This window comes from Anopheles bellator, chromosome 1 (assembly GCF_943735745.2).
Source record: "Anopheles bellator chromosome 1, idAnoBellAS_SP24_06.2, whole genome shotgun sequence".
Taxonomy (NCBI): domain Eukaryota; kingdom Metazoa; phylum Arthropoda; class Insecta; order Diptera; family Culicidae; genus Anopheles; species Anopheles bellator.
In genome coordinates, this window is record NC_071285.1 from 14,366,136 (window position 1) to 14,384,068 (window position 17,933).

The following is a 17,933-nucleotide window of genomic DNA, read 5'->3' on the forward strand; positions in this document are numbered from 1 at the left end:
GTAACAACCGTTTGCTATCAGTGTTAGGTCAGGCTGTTCCCAACTCATCCCAGGTACGGCTCGAAAAATGACAATAAAGATATTAAACCCATCCCGCCATACGCACCCCGTTCGGCACTAAATGGTGTGCAATAATGTTCGGTTCCCTCTTGCTCCCATCAACCCGACGTCGTCACCGTCGTCCTTGTAACGTTGATCAGTTCAACAATTTTCGGGGTCGTCCTTTCGGTGGGGACATAAATTCCTCCGCTAACCAAGGGCCTCACACAGGGCCATCGTCGGGGCTTCTTGAGCGCGTAGAGGGTAGCATAATAAATTTTAAACGAAACATCAGCGTAATGAAAAGTTATATCTTCTTCACAAGCCCGCCCGAAATGGTACCGGGATAAGCCTCAGGTCCTCTCGACGGCTTACGAACCCTTTTGAGCGGCGTGCCCCCAGGGCCGACGTGAGGACAAGTTTAGCGGAAGTTAAACGGAAATTGTCGTAAGGATTAAATCGACCTCGAAGGGCTTCGGCATTTTGTTTTTATTACATTCTTCTTACGTTCCGCTTAGGCCTCGGTAAGTCTGGTACAATGAGTTAGGCCGAGCTCGGCCGTACGTACCTGAGCCGTTTAGGCAAAGGGTCTAAGGGGATCACCGATTATCTGCTTATTCCATCTAATCCAAAAGAATATTTTCGAATAATTTTAAATAAAGCAATCTGAGGTTAGTATCGAACGTTCGTACCTACAGAACTTTATTCGGCTCGGATCGGATCGCAACAAATCCAAGAAGGACTTCTAGCAATTAATAAACTCCGAAAGCTCGCTTTTCATAATTTCATTCAAAGTCATTCAACTGAACGTCTGTCGCTCCCAAAGACCCGAAGCAAGTTGTTTGCCGAAATGGAATTGACACCCGTCGCGATGAAAACATCGTTTGACTTCTAAAGCCCTCCGGGGATCAAAGGTCTGCAGCTGGTTCCGAGCGAACGTTCCGGAATGCTGCTGAATTTTTGATTCTCACTGTCAGCAACGATTAGTGCCGACGATGTCAATGTAAAATTAATTGTGCTTCCCCGAGTTGCTTTCGTTGTGCTTGGCGCATACCTACGGTTCCCACAAGGACAATCTGCTGGCATCATCATCATCATCGCCAGCAGCAGCTTTGGCTTGTAAGTAACGTTGATCCCGTACCTTTCAAGTGGGATTCTAGTTTCGATTCGAAACTTGCTAACGACTACCCTGTAACCGGGTAAGCTTGAGTTTGAGTGCATTTCTGCTGCCGGACGACCCAACGCTGAGACCTGCGAGTACAAAGTAATGATTTACTAGATACCCTACCGCTGCCACAGCCTTCATTATCTCCTTTTGAACCGCACCGTCTCTACTGCTCAGAGACAAAGCCGTAAGCTTGAGCTTATTGTCCGTAAGTTATTAATCTCATATTGAAATATATTATCATTATCATTTGACTTCAATTTCCTCATGCATCCTCGTGGCGGGTTGCCACTGCGAAAGGCAAGAACTTACCTGCCCTTTTGAGCTACGGGTTTCTAGGGTTTCAGAATGAACGCGGACGGCCTTTGCTTTAACATATGGCCAGCAACCACCGAGCAATTCCGGTGTCATTCCGGATTCGGGGTAATCGTAGGAAAGCTGATAAACTGAGCTTTATAGTCCCAAGAAGCCACTTGAAATGCTTGGACCCCTTTCCGGTGCGATCCTCTGGCAGCCAGCTCCGGAACTCACACATACAGCCCGACAAATAAATTAGATTGTAGCCCAAATTGTGTACCTCCGGAGAAGTTGCATAACTCAGGACGAGATGCAGGTGATACCGGAACATACCGGAACCGGAACCGACGCTTGACTGCCGGAGAATAGCTGCCCGCCATCAAGTGCATATAGAACGTCACGAACATTGTTAGCTCCGAGTGCAAAACAACTCGACTCGGCGGAGTCGTGCAAAGTCGATTACTGGTGAATATTTTGTCGCTTAACTTTAGCAGCTTCGCCCCCTAAAAGCAGGAGGGTCACAAAGTCTCCGCAAAGTCTCCGGCAAGGGACACGGACCAAGACACTGCTGCGGGCCCTTTCTTCGCGCCGGACGGACCGACCGAGTTTGTGGCGCAACAAAGTTTGCACACCCCACACAATTCTCACGTGGCTTTTGTGTTTGCCACGGGATATTAGTTTGGGGCCGACCTCTGCGCAGCAGATAGCGCCACCGATAGTGGCGGTGGGCGAGAAACTAATCCTTCGATTGCGTTCTGCGGAGCGCAGGAAGAAGTTTTGCATCCCATTTTTGGAGGCCGGTGGCGGCGGAAATGGATTGAATTGTTTCGTAAGTTGAAATTTATTGCTTTCGTTTAACTCAATTTAGGGAGCCACGGCCTCGACCCGAGCCCGGCCGAACGGTGAAAGTTGGAAGTTGGAAATTATGATGAAACAATACACTTTCTCCCACGGCAGGATGCACCGTGGAGGGTGCCTATGGGCGTTCGAAAGCACATAACGGTTGTTGGGAAAGTCTGTTACTGAAAGCAACCGGGGCTGAAGCTTAATGAGCTTCTTCGCCCCAAATAAACCTACCGAGCGAGTTCCAAAGAAAGTACATTTTGATGTAAAAAAGCTGCAAGCTTGTTACGGAGGGACCACAACAATAGCGTTGGCTTCTTGTTCGCAGAGCATAAATCAAATAAAATGGCGATCCCGAAAGCAATTAACATTCGCGCTTCGGTATCCAGCCCCAGCACCGCTGAGGAGAAGCTCGTCTTTCTACGAGGACCTCTCTCTGACCAGAAAGCCGAAGTGTCCCACTTCTGGGTCGAAGCCACACACTTCAACAGTAATCCGGCATGATTATCTCACGTCCGCACCATTCAATTGACACCGAAGAATAATTTATCCTTCTAGCGGAAGGCTCAACGACTGGACTGTTCGCACGCAGGCCCATCTGGGGGAGGGACCGTTGAAAAATTCAATAATAAAAAAATATACATCAAACAATACGTGCCACTAAGGCGAGCGCTACTAGCCACTTTTATTGCCACTCACTGATCCGTGCCCGGCCAGGACTCCCGCTGCGCAGTGTCCGTGCAAATCCCATTTTATGACTCGTCACTGCGGGCCACGACGCGATGGGGAAGAAAGTTTAGCCACCACCGACCCCGGGACTTTCGGAAGGTTCTATTGCTTTATTGCATTTCTTTATTTTCTCCACCCGTTTAACGGTGCCGTCGTCGTTGTTGTTGTCCTATCGCCACCGTCCCTGTGTCCCTGTGGCACCGGGTAGAAAGTGTAACGCACGAACGCACATCATAAAACGTAAATCGTCCTTCGCCTTTCCGGGGGCTTTCACTCTTTCAATTTGACCCCCGCCTGTGTGAAGATTAAGGCGCGTAACCTGCAGGAGTGGTGCCACCGGAAACCCCAAGCGGACGGGCGGATTATTATGGAGACCTCTGCACCATGAGACAGCATAAATTTAAACAACTTCGACGAGAACGAACCGCCGACCATCGCCACCACCGGGGCACGTTGCGATGTAATGGCATCCGAAGATGGGAGAACATGGCATGGCACGAAGCCACGGTGAAGGTGGTCATGTTGAACACGGTCGTTAAGTGAAAAATCTTACCATCTCATCGTTGACCGGAGCGATGATAGGTGGATGTGGCTTTGGTGTCAGCGGCAGAGCAAATAAACCCGCCGACCCGCCGACCCGCCGCCGTACGCTGGTTTGTGAGTTGCAGCATAAGCGAGCAATAAAATTGACAGCTTTCGGTGGGGCGTAAGTGATGTTACGATGGCGCATAGATGGCGCGGCGTAAGATCGAATTTGTATGCAAAGCGGGAACTACAACAAATGATCGAAATTCATTAAAACAATTAATTTCAATTAGTGTTCAAATTATTTCCTTTATTGAGAAATTTTCCTCAAAAGAAAGATAACTTTATCGTGGCTTTGATACCCCAGGAAACTGTTGGCCTCCCCTAAGGAGTCAAATGTTCACGTTCGGAAACCATTTCTTTGCCCGAATGACGATGCTGCATGAGCTGCAACCGTCTGACCCGGAAGTACAATCACGGTAATTATTATCGAATGAGACCGAAAATGAGAAAATAATTCGATTTTAATGTCCCCGGTGGCGGGCTCTCGGTCTCCCGGCAAGCAAGAGAGTCATGCGTTTTAATGCACCACCGGCAACGGGTTCACCCTTCCTAAAACCGGACCGACCCTGTGCGCTGTTGAGCGGTCAAACTAGTGGCAGGTTAATTGCGTGGTCAGCTGGTCACGGTGGTCACCTCTGTGATAAGCACCACGGGTCGATTATTGTGTGAAACTCCGGGCCCAAAGTTTATCACTCGATTTTGGTTAGTTTGATCTAAAACATTGTTGGTTGTGAATCGAATTTTCCGTGCACATAACCTTGAATGATGATTAATGCACATGGCTTATGATCGCATTCGAAGCTAAACTCGATCGTCCTTGTCGATGAAATTAGCAAACACAACATGCCGCACACCGACCGCGGCCAGACCGTGCTTTTTTAACGCGCTCACCTTCCTCGGGGCTTATGACACGTTGACCACACGTAACAATCCGATTAACTTGTAAATGTGGTCCGTATAAAAGGGTTATCCTAAGCGCACTCCGTGGCCGCTGGGGCGACGGCTCGTGGCGTATCAATATTCTGAAATCCCGAAACCCACATCACACGGCGGACGGCGCGCATTAAAAATTAATAATCCGAATCAATTATAATGTGCACCGCGCGGTGGTGGTTCGCGGGGTGTGAACAAATGCTTCCGGTTGCACGAAACGATTCACGATTAAGCGCCTCAAATCAGCGGCATAATTGATTACGGTGGTTCACCCGGGAACCGGGACCGTCCGGAAAGTCCGGAGTTCGAAGGCTATTAAATAAAACAATAAATCCCGGGCGGACGCGCGTGCACCGAGCGCGACGGATAAAAATCACGGACCAATTTATTAATTTCAGCCGTCAAGCGGACAGATGGAAGGATTAAAGCGTTCGGTCTGCTCCATCGCTGGCCATCACGCACCCAGCGGTAACGGTATCGTTATGAAAAGCATCCCTCATTTATGGTGCATACTTTTTGCCGACCCGATCCGCGTGTTAAACAATTTCTCATTTTCCATCAACTCCGGATCGGAACGGTTGGATGGTGGCTTACAATCGTAAAAACAAAAATCATTTACGCAAATCATGCATCGACGACGATGCATCACGCCCTTGTCGGTCGGTCCCAACAATGGGCCAACCATTTTCCGCTGACCGGCTGGAAAGTTGGCCGACAGCAAAAAAGTGCATTTGAATTTATTAAAAAAAAGAACACCACCACCAGGGCCTAGCGGCATAAAAAACCACAAACAAATGCTCTCCATGTCCGCGTGGCCGTGTGCAACAACCGAAAGAGACAGTGTGCAAATAGGAAAAACTAAGGGCAGCATAAAAAATGTGTACGTGTGGGGAGCACCAATCTTCAAACCGGGAACCGGGCCATGAAACGGTACATGAATATTGCAACGCGAACTGCACACAATGCTGATCTTTTGCTGTGTTTATTGACTGTGTTCTGTGTTTGGCATTTACAAGCGTCCAAACTAACTGCAATTTAGTAAATGATGCCAATCTGGTATTGATTTTGAGTATGTTACGAACAATGTCCGTCCTTTTTGAGAGTCATCAACTGCATGTTTCAGTTGCATCTAAACGGTCTACAAAGAATTATTCCCTTTATTCCCCTATGACTTCATATAAAATTGAGGAGAAAAATATACTACATAATCGTGATATAATGTAAAATTTCTTCAAAAGCATTTAATATAAAAAGCATTTGGTGAATTTTCTTTCCAATCCCAATACTACTGAAAACGGAAAAAATATTCAAAGCTATCAACCTAAATCGATTGTGACCACAACAGCGGCAATGCGTTCAATCCTCATGACCACACTGCACTTGAGGTCGGATATATAATCCGAGGCTTACACTCGAGCCGCCGGACGATAAAATGTTAAGCCCTCGGTTCGGTTCAGTGTTCAAGCGGAGTGCGCCAAGCCCAAACATCAACTCGGAACTCCGATTTAGAGGTTTTTGTGCACCCAAAAGCGCTACTAAAAATCGGTAATTCCGAAAACGAAAAAACGCCACATATCGCTGCGTTGCGTGCATTCGCTGACCAGTACCTTTTTTCATCAAATTTAGCATTAAACGTGCAAAGCAAAAAAGGCGGCACTTTTGAAACACGACACCGGCTGCGGCAGTTTGGTGCGATTTATGAAGCCTCGAATGCGTCACAGCAACTCAATCACATGTCAAATGCATTTTTCATACCTCGCGTGCACCAGGACCGCGCAGCATCGGACACCCAATCTGGTGCATCGTGGGGCAAGAAGTTCGACATGTTCAGTGTCTCTTTGAGTTATATGCCCTGGCGCGACCGAGTGAACTCTCTATCCGCTTACTGCCGCCCGTCGCTACGCTATTTTCCATCGGCGGTGGGCTGCAGTTTGGGAAACGGTTCGAAAACCTGATCCCGCGTTTCTGGCGAAGGGATTAAAAGTTTATGGACGTAGCAGGCCTGCGTTTTTTACTCATAGTTTTTAATTCCATTTAACAAACCATCAAAGGGCGAGCCCCGTTCCAGGCTGTGGTGATTTCAGGGCTACAGCATTTATTCGAAGACGAACGAAGGCGCTTCATCAAACTTGTTCCTCGCCGGCCGGCCGGCCGGCAGCACTCGGTTGTCCGACCCGACCCGCCTACTGGCTAGAAACTTTGACAGCCACCGTCTGCGTTCGGAACGATGTTAATTAATTACGTTCATTTTCCACCCCAGCCGTCAATTAACTAGCTCCCGGTTTGGGCAAACGAAAGAAAGAAAGAAAAACAGGAGGAAGTATAAATAAAAATCTGGAAATGTTTCGTTTTGGAACGCATCGAGAATACAAATTTGTCAGGGGCCCTGGAACCAGCGGTTGGATCTTCAAAAGGATTACGCGAAATGATGAAATTTGATCGTTAATAGTGGACATTAAAGTTTTGAGAAACTTTCGCTGCACTGTGATAATAAATGCTGTGGAATCTTCTGAATCTGGCTGTGGTTTGGCTTGGATTCGAAAAGATAGTAATTGGTTGGCACTGTTTTACCGTTTCGATAATCGGTCATAAACCGCTTATCCGGTTAAACTTTCTCAAAAACTAGCATGCCAGTGTTGTGAAATTATGCATTTTGTATTCTTTTATAATATTTTGTACGCCTTTTTTGTAGTTTAGAAAAACTAAAATCAACCATTTTGGCGCAACCGGTTATCGAACCGTTGTAAACCGATTTTGAATCGGTTCTAAACTCGATTGAAGAGCGGTTTTGGTGATTGGAAACAAGCCCGAATCTTAGTAAACCATCTTTTTTATCACAGTAGCGCTACCACCAATCGTCCTGAATAAACACATCAAATCAAGTTCAGTTTAAAAACTATCATTATTTGCAGAATCGATCGTAAACCGATCATTAACTTGCGGATGGGTAATTATAAACTTTGATAGTTTCATCGACTACAATCATTAAAGTTTAAGCGCAAATCGAACGCTTCGCACTTGCTTTTAATCATCTCACAACTCTCGCTATCGTTGACAAATTTTACTACACATTCCGGCACTCCGAGTGCAATTAATTATCGCTGCCACGGAATCGATACGCTAAACTAATCGAATGCAACCGGAACGAGCTGCAATAAAAAAAACTCGCCGCCATTTTTCCGATGAAAAACTACATCCTGAACAGACAAAAGTCGTAATTTTTGCGGAACCGCTTACCGATGCCAGTGTATCGATCGATCACGGGAAGTGCAATTTCGGCTCATCGGCAGCGAGATCATAAAACCGACAACACAAGCAACGGCCCCGGTGAGGTAGCCTGGGGCTGGTGCGTTCCGGGCGGGTGCGTTGGAAAAATATTTTTCAAACTGCAATAACAACGCCACAATAAAAGAGGAAGTTCCGATCCGGTGAACGAGGTGGTAATGTAGTGCTAGCCTTGTGTACCGTCCGCTGCGTTGTAATTCGCGACGGCAACCGGAAGTGGCAGCGGCTCGGAAAGTAATATTATTTTATATCTAGCGACGGCTAGGCAACGTGGCCTTAAGACGAACTCGGTCGGCCTGCGGTTCCGGGAGTGCAATCGACCGAAATGGCTTCCAGATTCGCGCACCATTCCGAATGCAGGCGACAACGACCAACGGGGAGGGTTCTGTGGGGTTGGAAGATTGGTCGGTGGGAGGCTGAGGTGAGCATAAAATAAACATAAATATACTGAGCGGGCACCCTTCCCTTCGTGAAGAAGGGCCACGCAGACATGGTCGAGGCGTTGAAATACTGCACCGGCAGAACAATTCCGTCCGAGCGGCCATTGTTGTTGGGCCTCCGGTGGTTCTCTCTTGGTTCACCTTAGCCGACGGCGGCAACTACTCAATACCTCGTAGTGACGCGTTCATTGAACCATTGACTGGACCGCAGAATAATTGCTGCAGCAGGACGGCCCTCGAAGCCCCCCAGCCGCCAGGACGCAGCCCGGAGTCCTGTGACTGAATCAGATAAGCGTGGCTCAAGCGACTACCTCCGCACAACTCCGGTATGCTGGTATGTCGATAATCAATGCCAAATCTGTCGCCCAGCTCGAAGTATAGCCGCTCTCGGTCTCCGGTTGGCGAGGTAGAGATTGGCCAGCTACTGTTGTGTGAATATGCTTCGCAAACATTAGTTTATGGGGTTTTTGATAGAAATTATCGTGCACTGTTCCGTGCGAATGAGCAGACCGGCATTGAATTGGTCGGTCCGCGCGATGCCATCGATGCCATGCCAGCGACATCGTTGCAAAACAACCCCAATTCGATGGCTGAGCTGTAGATTTGTTTGGATTTGTTTTCTATAATAACGCAATCGCAGGTTAAAATGATAAAATCCGTTTGGGATACTTCGAAAACAATTCCCTTATTCGTATTAACTTGTCAGCTATTATAATGAAGATGCATCCGGAAGTCCTTTCACGTCGAATCACTGTTGACAAAATGCTTACCCCATAATGCAGACTTAATCCACGTTTACTTACCACTGAACTCTGGGGCCCTGCTTAACTCGCATCGCAAGACTCGGTCTTCCTTGCGTTCCGAGAACTGCCGGGTGAGAGAGTGTGTTCTTGAAAATGTGGCAAACTTCTTCCCGTGTGAGCATTACGAGAAAATCGATGCTTCCGAGCCGACACCGTTGCTTCAGTGGGTCGTGATGCTCATCCTGGTAGAACTACACGAAGACCGGCACGACGACCACACCGTCAGCCACATGCTAAATAAACGACATAACGAGAGGTGATATTTATGAACAACATAATCGCCAATCTACGTGGCACAACGTGGCAGACGTACCGCCGTCCACAGCAAGTGAGCCTCAGTCCTGTATTAAGATGACAACGACGCACGGCAGGCATTCGTTAACAACTTTACTACCGACGAATGCTTGCATTTCACATCATCATCATCATCGGAATCGGAATCGGAATCGTGTGCGTGCCGGTGAAGGGTTTAATCCCCGGGCAACTGCAAGTCGAACCACAAAAAGCAATCGTTCGAATCGAGACTCTAAACGATCAACTCTGTCGTCAGCAGTCCGCAGCAACATTTTCAAGCCCGACGCTCTGGATGGTTGCTGCAGCCGCAAACGAACTCGACATAAATTCTTCCCGGCTCGCCACGACACAAAAGCTCTCCGGCCTTCCAGACTTCAAAGTGCAGCACGTACCTCAAGATCAATGGCGCATATCGTGGCCAGGCTCGAGCTCTTTCGGTTGATCGGCCTGAAATTACTCATTAAATTCGATTAATCGATAATCACTGAAAGCAAACAAACCAACCGACGATGCCAATGCCGACGACGAGCGTGATGATGATTGACTGAAGCTGCAGTGCGACCTGGGACCGCAGACGAGATTTAATTATTGCCAAATGGACCATAGTGCCGTGCGCCTTCCAGTTGCTGATTCAATTTTTGTGCGATTGTTGGCCATTTGCCGACCCAATTATGGAAAGCCAATCCAGCAACGATGGGGTTGAGTTATGGCATTTGAATCAAATTACGAGATCTTGTGATGCTTTTGGGGGTGACTATATTTTTTCGCACATTGTTCCAAAGTCCATATACCCGAAATGAAACATCAAAAATGGAGCTTCCGTAGGAAATCCCTGAAACAGGTACAGTTGTGCCACACTTTGCATATGGTTCGAGGAAAATTGGATTTGAAAGATGTGTGGGAAAAGTTATTTTTTCAAAACGATGATCCCCAAATCCGTAGGGACTTCCGTTCCCGACATCATCAGGCCACAGACACGGTACAAAGAAAACGGATTTCGAGCGAAGAATCTGACCGAAAAAACTCGAATCGGCCACCCATCCAAGATGACCGTTTGATTCCAGATGCCGCTCCATGGGTCAGCCACGTCACTGTTTTCGACGTCAAAAGGATTTCCCCATGACGATTCCTCCCTGTGATGGACCGGGAGCTACGGGAAGTCCCTCCGGGTAAGCTGGAGCAAGGAGACCAACGTTCGGGCACCCAGAAAATCGAAAGATACCAACGGAACCATATACGCCGTACTTGTTGGAAGCTCAATTTTCAATCCCACCCCGATGTTCTAATACGCGTTCGGGCGCCGGACCCCTGATGACGTGACGTGGGGATGATGAAAAACTGGACACGAAAGGCGAACGCATCAGATATGTTGCTGATGGTTCACTTCTTTCTTATGGTCCATTTTGTTTCCCTTCTTCTTTTTTGGTTTGGAGCCTTGTTTCGTGCAGTAAAGGATAACCAAAACAAGGATCCTTCGTTGCACCCCCTGTCCGGTTGCTCGGCATTTTCTGGTTCTTTTCATCACAACCGGAAGCTCCAAAGTGTCCAATTGTCCAGCAGAGCGGCCCACCTTCCGGGGGTCCGAGTGGACCGAGCTCGGGCCAAACGGTCAGGGTGGTGGCTTTAACACAATAAAAATCATCATCATCATCATTTTCCGGTCCATATAGAGTAATCGAAATGTTTGCGATGAGTCAACCCGAGACCGGCCGCCCGGATGGGACAGTCTTTTTTGCCGCTGCTGCTGTGTCTGTTCGAGGACTTCCTTCCCTAATCGTTTCGCAGCGTCGGTCGGGCATTCTCGGAGTCCGAAAGTTGCTTACCTTATCATTTACACATCTTGGTGTTGACTGCTGCTGCCAGCATCGCTATCAACACATCGTTCGCTGTCTCTCTCCCTCTATGGTCGTCTGACCCAACGATATGCTATAATGATACCGTTTTCGACCGCATCACCATCTGTTGCCAACGAGACGCGGCATGATTACACACAAATTTGACTGTCGATAGGAAAAGTATTGTCATTACCATCTGTCACAATGTCGTGCTGATAACGAATCATCGAATCACCGGGACTTTTGATATTTTTATAGGGGCCATAGCATCGGGTACGTCTTGTGCGGGCTCCCTACGTCAAAACCCTTACTAAAGCGCTGAGCTTGTTGTGAAACATCAAAACGTATAAAAATTATCCACAAAATATTGGCTTTCCAATAAAAATTGGCATTGTACAGCCTCTTCTAAGAAGGTACAACATTTTTACGTTGATGCGTACGCACGATGGTATTTCGCACCGTCCTGCCAAGCTCTCGGTGTTTCCGCTCTGCCCTTAACTCTCGGGCTGTTAAAGGGAAATCCTCTTCGCCGCTACTTGAACCCGTAGCTTCTTCGCCATCGAACCCTCCGACCGCAGCTTTCCGAGAGCCGGTCACAATGGGAAGGTGATTTGCCACATCCGCGCACGGTCTGGCTCGCCACACCAACACCAACCATCCCCTCCCTAACCCTCAATCCAAAATGGCGTCATTTTCGGCGGACGTTTATGCAAATATTTGCCTCGTTTTATGTTGGCGGTGCGGCGCCACACACCGCAGTGGATGGAAGGATTACTTTCCTTTTTCCAATATTTATTCATCCATCCCGCCTTCGGGGCGGGTGTTTTCTCCCATCTCGGGTGCGTCCTTTCGAAAGAAAATATTTTCCCGAAAGCGCGTACCGCGTCGCGACGGCTTTTCCGAGTGCCGAGAGTGCCGAAAGTGATGCCGCAGACCGGAACCGGGTCGAGAAGTCGGGCCGGGCTTCCGGTTGAAAGTGCGCGCCACACGATGGATGGATGGGTTCTCGTCCGGCTTGCGCTTCGCAATTTTGCCCAAGACCGTAGCTTCTTCACCCGGTCCGACGCCATTAAAATACCCCAAAAAATTTACATCCAAATTTTAAACCCACTCCACTTGGGCGACGGCGCAAGACCTCAGCAATCTATCCCGTGAAAACCGTACCGTCGTCTGACGCGATCCATCTCCTCGGTCGACCGGAAAAGCTGACGACGACACGGTTCTGCGTTTTTGGTCCAAACCCGGCTCCCGAATTCAGATGCTGCTCCTCCCGAGAAGTCGGGAAGCCTCCAGTGGCACACTCGGTTGTAACTGACTCCATTTGGTTTCGCGGTGGCGGTGGAGCAACCGGAAATCAACAACAGGACACACACCGCCAAGCGCACGTCACGTCGTTTCGTGGCCCGGTGGAAAATAAAAAAAAGGACCCAAAACCCAGCCACGATCCGCGCCGCGATTCGTTTCAATCCTGACGAAATCGATCAGTGTCGGTTCCGCGTCGATGAAACGGTGCTACGTGTGGATACATTTTCCTATTTTCCACCTCCAGGTTACAGCCAGCGTCGTGAGCCAGCCGGCCTATTGGTTTGTTTGTTCGCTTTCCCGGTCGGTGTCGCGCGTCGCGCGGAATCAATTAAGCGGAAAATGAGTCAATTCTTCGCCTTTGTGCGTGAAGAAAACGGTTCGTTGCGAGAAGTAATTTGTAATTTTCCCTTTCTTTCTTGGCAGGTAAGCGACTTTGAAGGGCGGCACTACGACGCAAGCAAACGGATGGGGGCGCCACAGAACGTAAGAAATTTTGTGACCATTTGCTACACTTTCCGGCAGCATTCCGCTTTGGGAGGGCGAGGACATTAAAGGTGTTTCTAGAAAAGGCGTGTAAAATATTTTTGTTCCGCCAGGAACCGGGTTCTCCGGTGGCAAACATCCAATAAGTTACGCAACGTGCACGTGAACTGTCTCCGCGGGAACACTAATCTGACAGTAAACCGGATCAATGGCTGAATAATGTCCGGAAGATGTTGCCAGCGTCCAAATGTACCCCGTGCTGAACGCTGGACAATAGAAGAATGCCTTATGCTTCGTACCTTGCGCGGCATATTGCATCGCTTCTGCTTCATTTCTTTGTGTCGAAAGAAACGCTTTATGATTTTTCGTCCTTCTATTCTTGTGACTGCAAGGAAGTAACGATGCTACCGAGCAACCTTTTGCGAAATAATTCAATTTAATTTGCAACAACCATTTGCCGGGAATCTTTATACACTTATTACACTAACGAATCACCGGATCGGCTTTTCGAAACATTCCCTCATGCGGAAGGAAGAAAAGACCAACACATCAAACGAGTCCTTATCCCATCGTGGTCGACACCGGACATTGGTTGGAAGTGTTGTGCCGTACCCTAATACGTTCCAGTCGAGCTGCGAAATCCTGGCCCGCAGGCCAGGGGACTAAGTTCGCAATAAGCTAATACCCCAACGTAACCCCGCGCTCTGTCTTACTGAGAGTCCTTGGGAGACCGTTTATAATCGCCTTTAGTATCGGAATCGACCGGCGCCCCAAGATATTACCGAAAATGGCGCCCAGCTAGGGGAAACCGGGAACACATTCTTATGCTTGCAGCGCGCATCGGCAAAGATCATTGAACTGCCCCCCGGCTGGACGAATGATTGAAGAAATCCGATTCCATCGCGTGCGGCTCATTTGGTGCGGATTTGGTGCGCAAGAAATCGGGAAAAACTGCACCTTGAACGGGAGGGGGGCGAGCGGGAGTGCCATGGCGGCGGTTTATCCAAACCCCCGCAACAGGGGTTTCTACCAATCAAACGCTAACGAGCCCGTAAAGTCGCAAGGCGGTCGGCGGAGGATTTGAAGGATTCGACCCCATGCAGGGAACCGGGATTAACTGACGGCCGCTGCACAGAGCCTGCAACAGATTTGTTTGATGAGGACGAGGGTGCAGTGTGGTGGTGGAAAAGAATTTAGGGACCGCCCGCTTTTATTCCGGGCCACTTTCCCGCCCGGAAGAAATGTCCGAGAAAGTTCCGATCCGATATCCGTGCGATCAGGGGCGAGCGATTGTGATGGGTTGATTGATTGAATTGTCGTTTGCGTTTTATTTGACACCGACGAAATTGACCCGAACTAATGGTCCCGTAATGAGCGATGGTCAGTTCCCGGTCAGCCCAGCCATTGACCAGGGATTACATTAAATCTGACCGACACGGCTGACGGAACCTATCTGTGATAAAATGGAAGAAATGTTTACTTCTTTACTGGAACGTTCTTTACCCAAAGAATGAGGAAAAGTTGTGCCGAAGCTTGTTGATCTGGGATTTTCTGGGCCAAGTCTCAACTCCGACCGCATGGTTCGCTGTTTTATCGTTTTTCTACAAACCACTCTGCACACAATGAATCAAAAACCCATCACGTACCGTGACCACCGTAATGTCTGCCACGACGAGCTAGAAGGTCCCGGAAACCCCAGAGCCCGCATTGGAGCACAGAAAGTAATTGAAGTTGGTGCCCGCGGTTGGTTCCTAGCGGTATCATTCCAACTTTTTTAAGTATCTTTCGGTAGCATTCAAACCCCTTTCGGCGTCAAAGCGGCCGCCCGCCACAAGGATTTAGTGAGTACGAATCCTGACAACATTACAATTTAGGGTTTCGACCGCGAACGGATGGCTGAAACTTTTCCATTCCCAGCGACTCGGACCTCCTCCGAGCTCGTCCGAGCAAGGGTTCGCCGGCTTCAACGGGAACGCACGTGAGCGTTGCATCGTTTCAATTTATGACTGAGAAATTCCCAGTTTATGGCCACGGGAAGGGCCATAAAACATGACACGTACATACAATATGTTTTCACATGTAATTTTCGCTCCGCTCCGTGCTCGGGCGATTTTATTTTCCTTCGGTCGGCCTGCCGGTCAGACTGTTGACTGTTGACATCCTTTCCGCCGCTCGACGTCCAACGGCGGCAAACGGGCTGTCGATGGGCCGGGAGGTGACGCGTTTTTTATGCTGCTCCCGCTGCGACCAAGTTCCACCAAGGGTGGGGTCCACGGTGTGGTCTCGTTTGTGGTCTGACGCCTCTCGGCCCGAGGATCGCAACCGATGTTTTGAGGCTTTCCTCGAGTGGCTGTGGCAGGGTACCGGGCAAACCGCACATTTTCTCTTCTCCACCATCATCAGCATCGTCTGCGCCGTGGTGATGATCATTATACAGCATGCGGCAAAGGAATTCACGATAGCGAGCTTTGGAGGGTCGTTGCTGACGAAAAGTGCACTTGTTCCCGCCAGCCTCCCGGCCAGCCAGCCAGCCAGCCAGCCAGGCCGTTCATCATTGACCGGACGACAGGAGTCGGAATCGAAATCGAGAAGAAATGTTTATTGAACCGGACGGCCATGAAAAACTCGATCGGGAAGGGGGCCGGTTGGTGGTCACTTTCTGGGGACACTGTATTTATGGTCAACCGAGCGTACCCGATGAATTTTCCATTGCCTCCGGAATCCGGAGAAAGGGGACCCGGAGCGGGCCGTGCTTGGGATGACGAATTTTCATATCTCTCGTGGCAAGCTTCTGCCGGTGAAAGAGTGCCCGTAACGCACGCACACTGGACTAGAAGAATTGGGCAAAATGTTTTTACCTCAAACTGAACAAATAAAACTGTTCTTCAGACGCGTCCGACAAGGGTATTAATCCCATAATGCGCCTTCTCGCCAACAGCTTCTTGAGTTTCCTTACACTAAATCCTTACATTAAAAATTCCGATTCCGCTGTCAGTTCCAAACTCTGATAGAAAGCTAAATATTGTTTGGAGCCATCAATTTTCTTCAACTTCCAAACCGGGTCCATAGTGCCAATTTTATGTAACAAACCGGGAGAAAAACCTGGCTTCCACTTCTTGACTGCACCGTCGTCACTCGCTGGCCCGCCGATGCCGAAACCGAGAGACTCACATATGCAGTAAAGTGCATCATTATGGCGCTGGAAAAGCGGGAAATTGCTTTATAATACGCTGACCTACGCGAAGCTTTCGCTGCACCGAAGCCTGTCTCTGCACCGGGACGACCGGGCTTCAATTTCCCGGGCGTCGTGCTTTCGCTTTTCCGTGTCCAGCCCCGAAAGGATCCACCAAACTGTGTTAGTAATAATGTTAATAATAATAACAACAACAGTAACGATAAGGAGAATAAAAGCCAACCACGGTTTCGGGGCCACCGACAGCAAGGTCGGCTGGTCGGTCGGTTGGCGCGGCGGGCAACGAAGGCCACAGATATCCCGGCAGAGGGTCCCAGGGCAGGGTCGTACGTGAGATGACATATTTATGATCGTTAGGTGGGTCGTCGGGAATTTATCGCAAGCAACGATGTCGTCGACTCGGGTCCGGAATCTTTTGCCAGCATAACCGGCCTCGGATGGTCCGAGGATGGTCACGATGTGACCTACAGCAGAGACTCTGTCCTCTTCAGTAGGGGTTGTGGAGGAAGATCACACCCACCGAGAGTTTGCCGGCAAATGATTTACTCCGCGTTCGGCCATTCTGTAATTCACAGCGCCAGAGCGAGAGAGAGAGAGAGAGACCGTGGAAATGGAGTTTTCTCGCCACGGCACCGGTCGGTGAAGTAATTGTAGCTGCCAGCTTCACTTCGGCGCACTATTTCATGCCAATAGCACCGCCGTTGGGGCGGCCCTGGTCAGGTCCGGTCGGGAGGCCGGACCGAGCGTCGCGCTGCAGATAAGTTCACAAATTGAATGCAGCGCGTTACATCGATGCAGTCGCAAGCAATATTTATGGTCCGATGCAGTCGTCGTCGTCGTCGTCGTAGTCGTTGTTGGTAAGGATAGTCGGGGCGTAAAATTAGATATGGTGAATGTATCGTTCCGGGCGAGATTCGTGGCACGGAACGGCACTGACCACTGGCCGGATTGGCCAGTCTTATCGTGTAACGGGGAATATAAATTGGATACTTACTGCCCACCGAGGTTCCTATTTCAACGTTTGACGCTGGAAGACGCGCCATATAAGTCATTCAGTGTGTTTTCTTATTGCAAAATTTAAATCAAAAACGAGAACCATGTCCGGAATGGTGCTCGAGACAAGTGTGACGAGAATGTTAACTTGACACCCAGCCCAAAACCCAGTCCAAACGCCAACGAGACATTTCACACCTGTGTCCTTTCAATCTGTGCCCGTTACAAGACACTCGCACCGGAACGGAACGGGTTGCAATCTCCGGCGGACTCGTCTAATTCAATATCATCGTCCGCGGGTTAGGGGTTCGATCCGCAGACCGACAAACTTGCCAGCCAGCCCGCGTCCCGGTCCAGTGATTGACAGCTTTAATTTCCACTCCGGCCCGGGCATCCGGGAAATCCGGGCGGCTGACAAACGGTGCCCGTGTTGGGTGGGAATTAAAATGATAATCGAGAAACCAAACTCCGAGTGTCGACCAAGAGTTCCACCCCTTTGCCGAGAGCCCCGGTTTCCCCGGTGCCGTGCCAAGAGGAAATCAAGCAATCCAATGATGCTTTAGTTTCAGCGGCGGAGTTCTTTTTTTTGGCGCCCCGTGAAGGTTTGAATTTACAATTTTTCCGGCGCCATCCGGCGCGATCCTTGACACGGGTTCTCGGGGCCCCTGGTGGAACTCATGCGGATGCGCTGTGTTTTTGTCTGCCAGC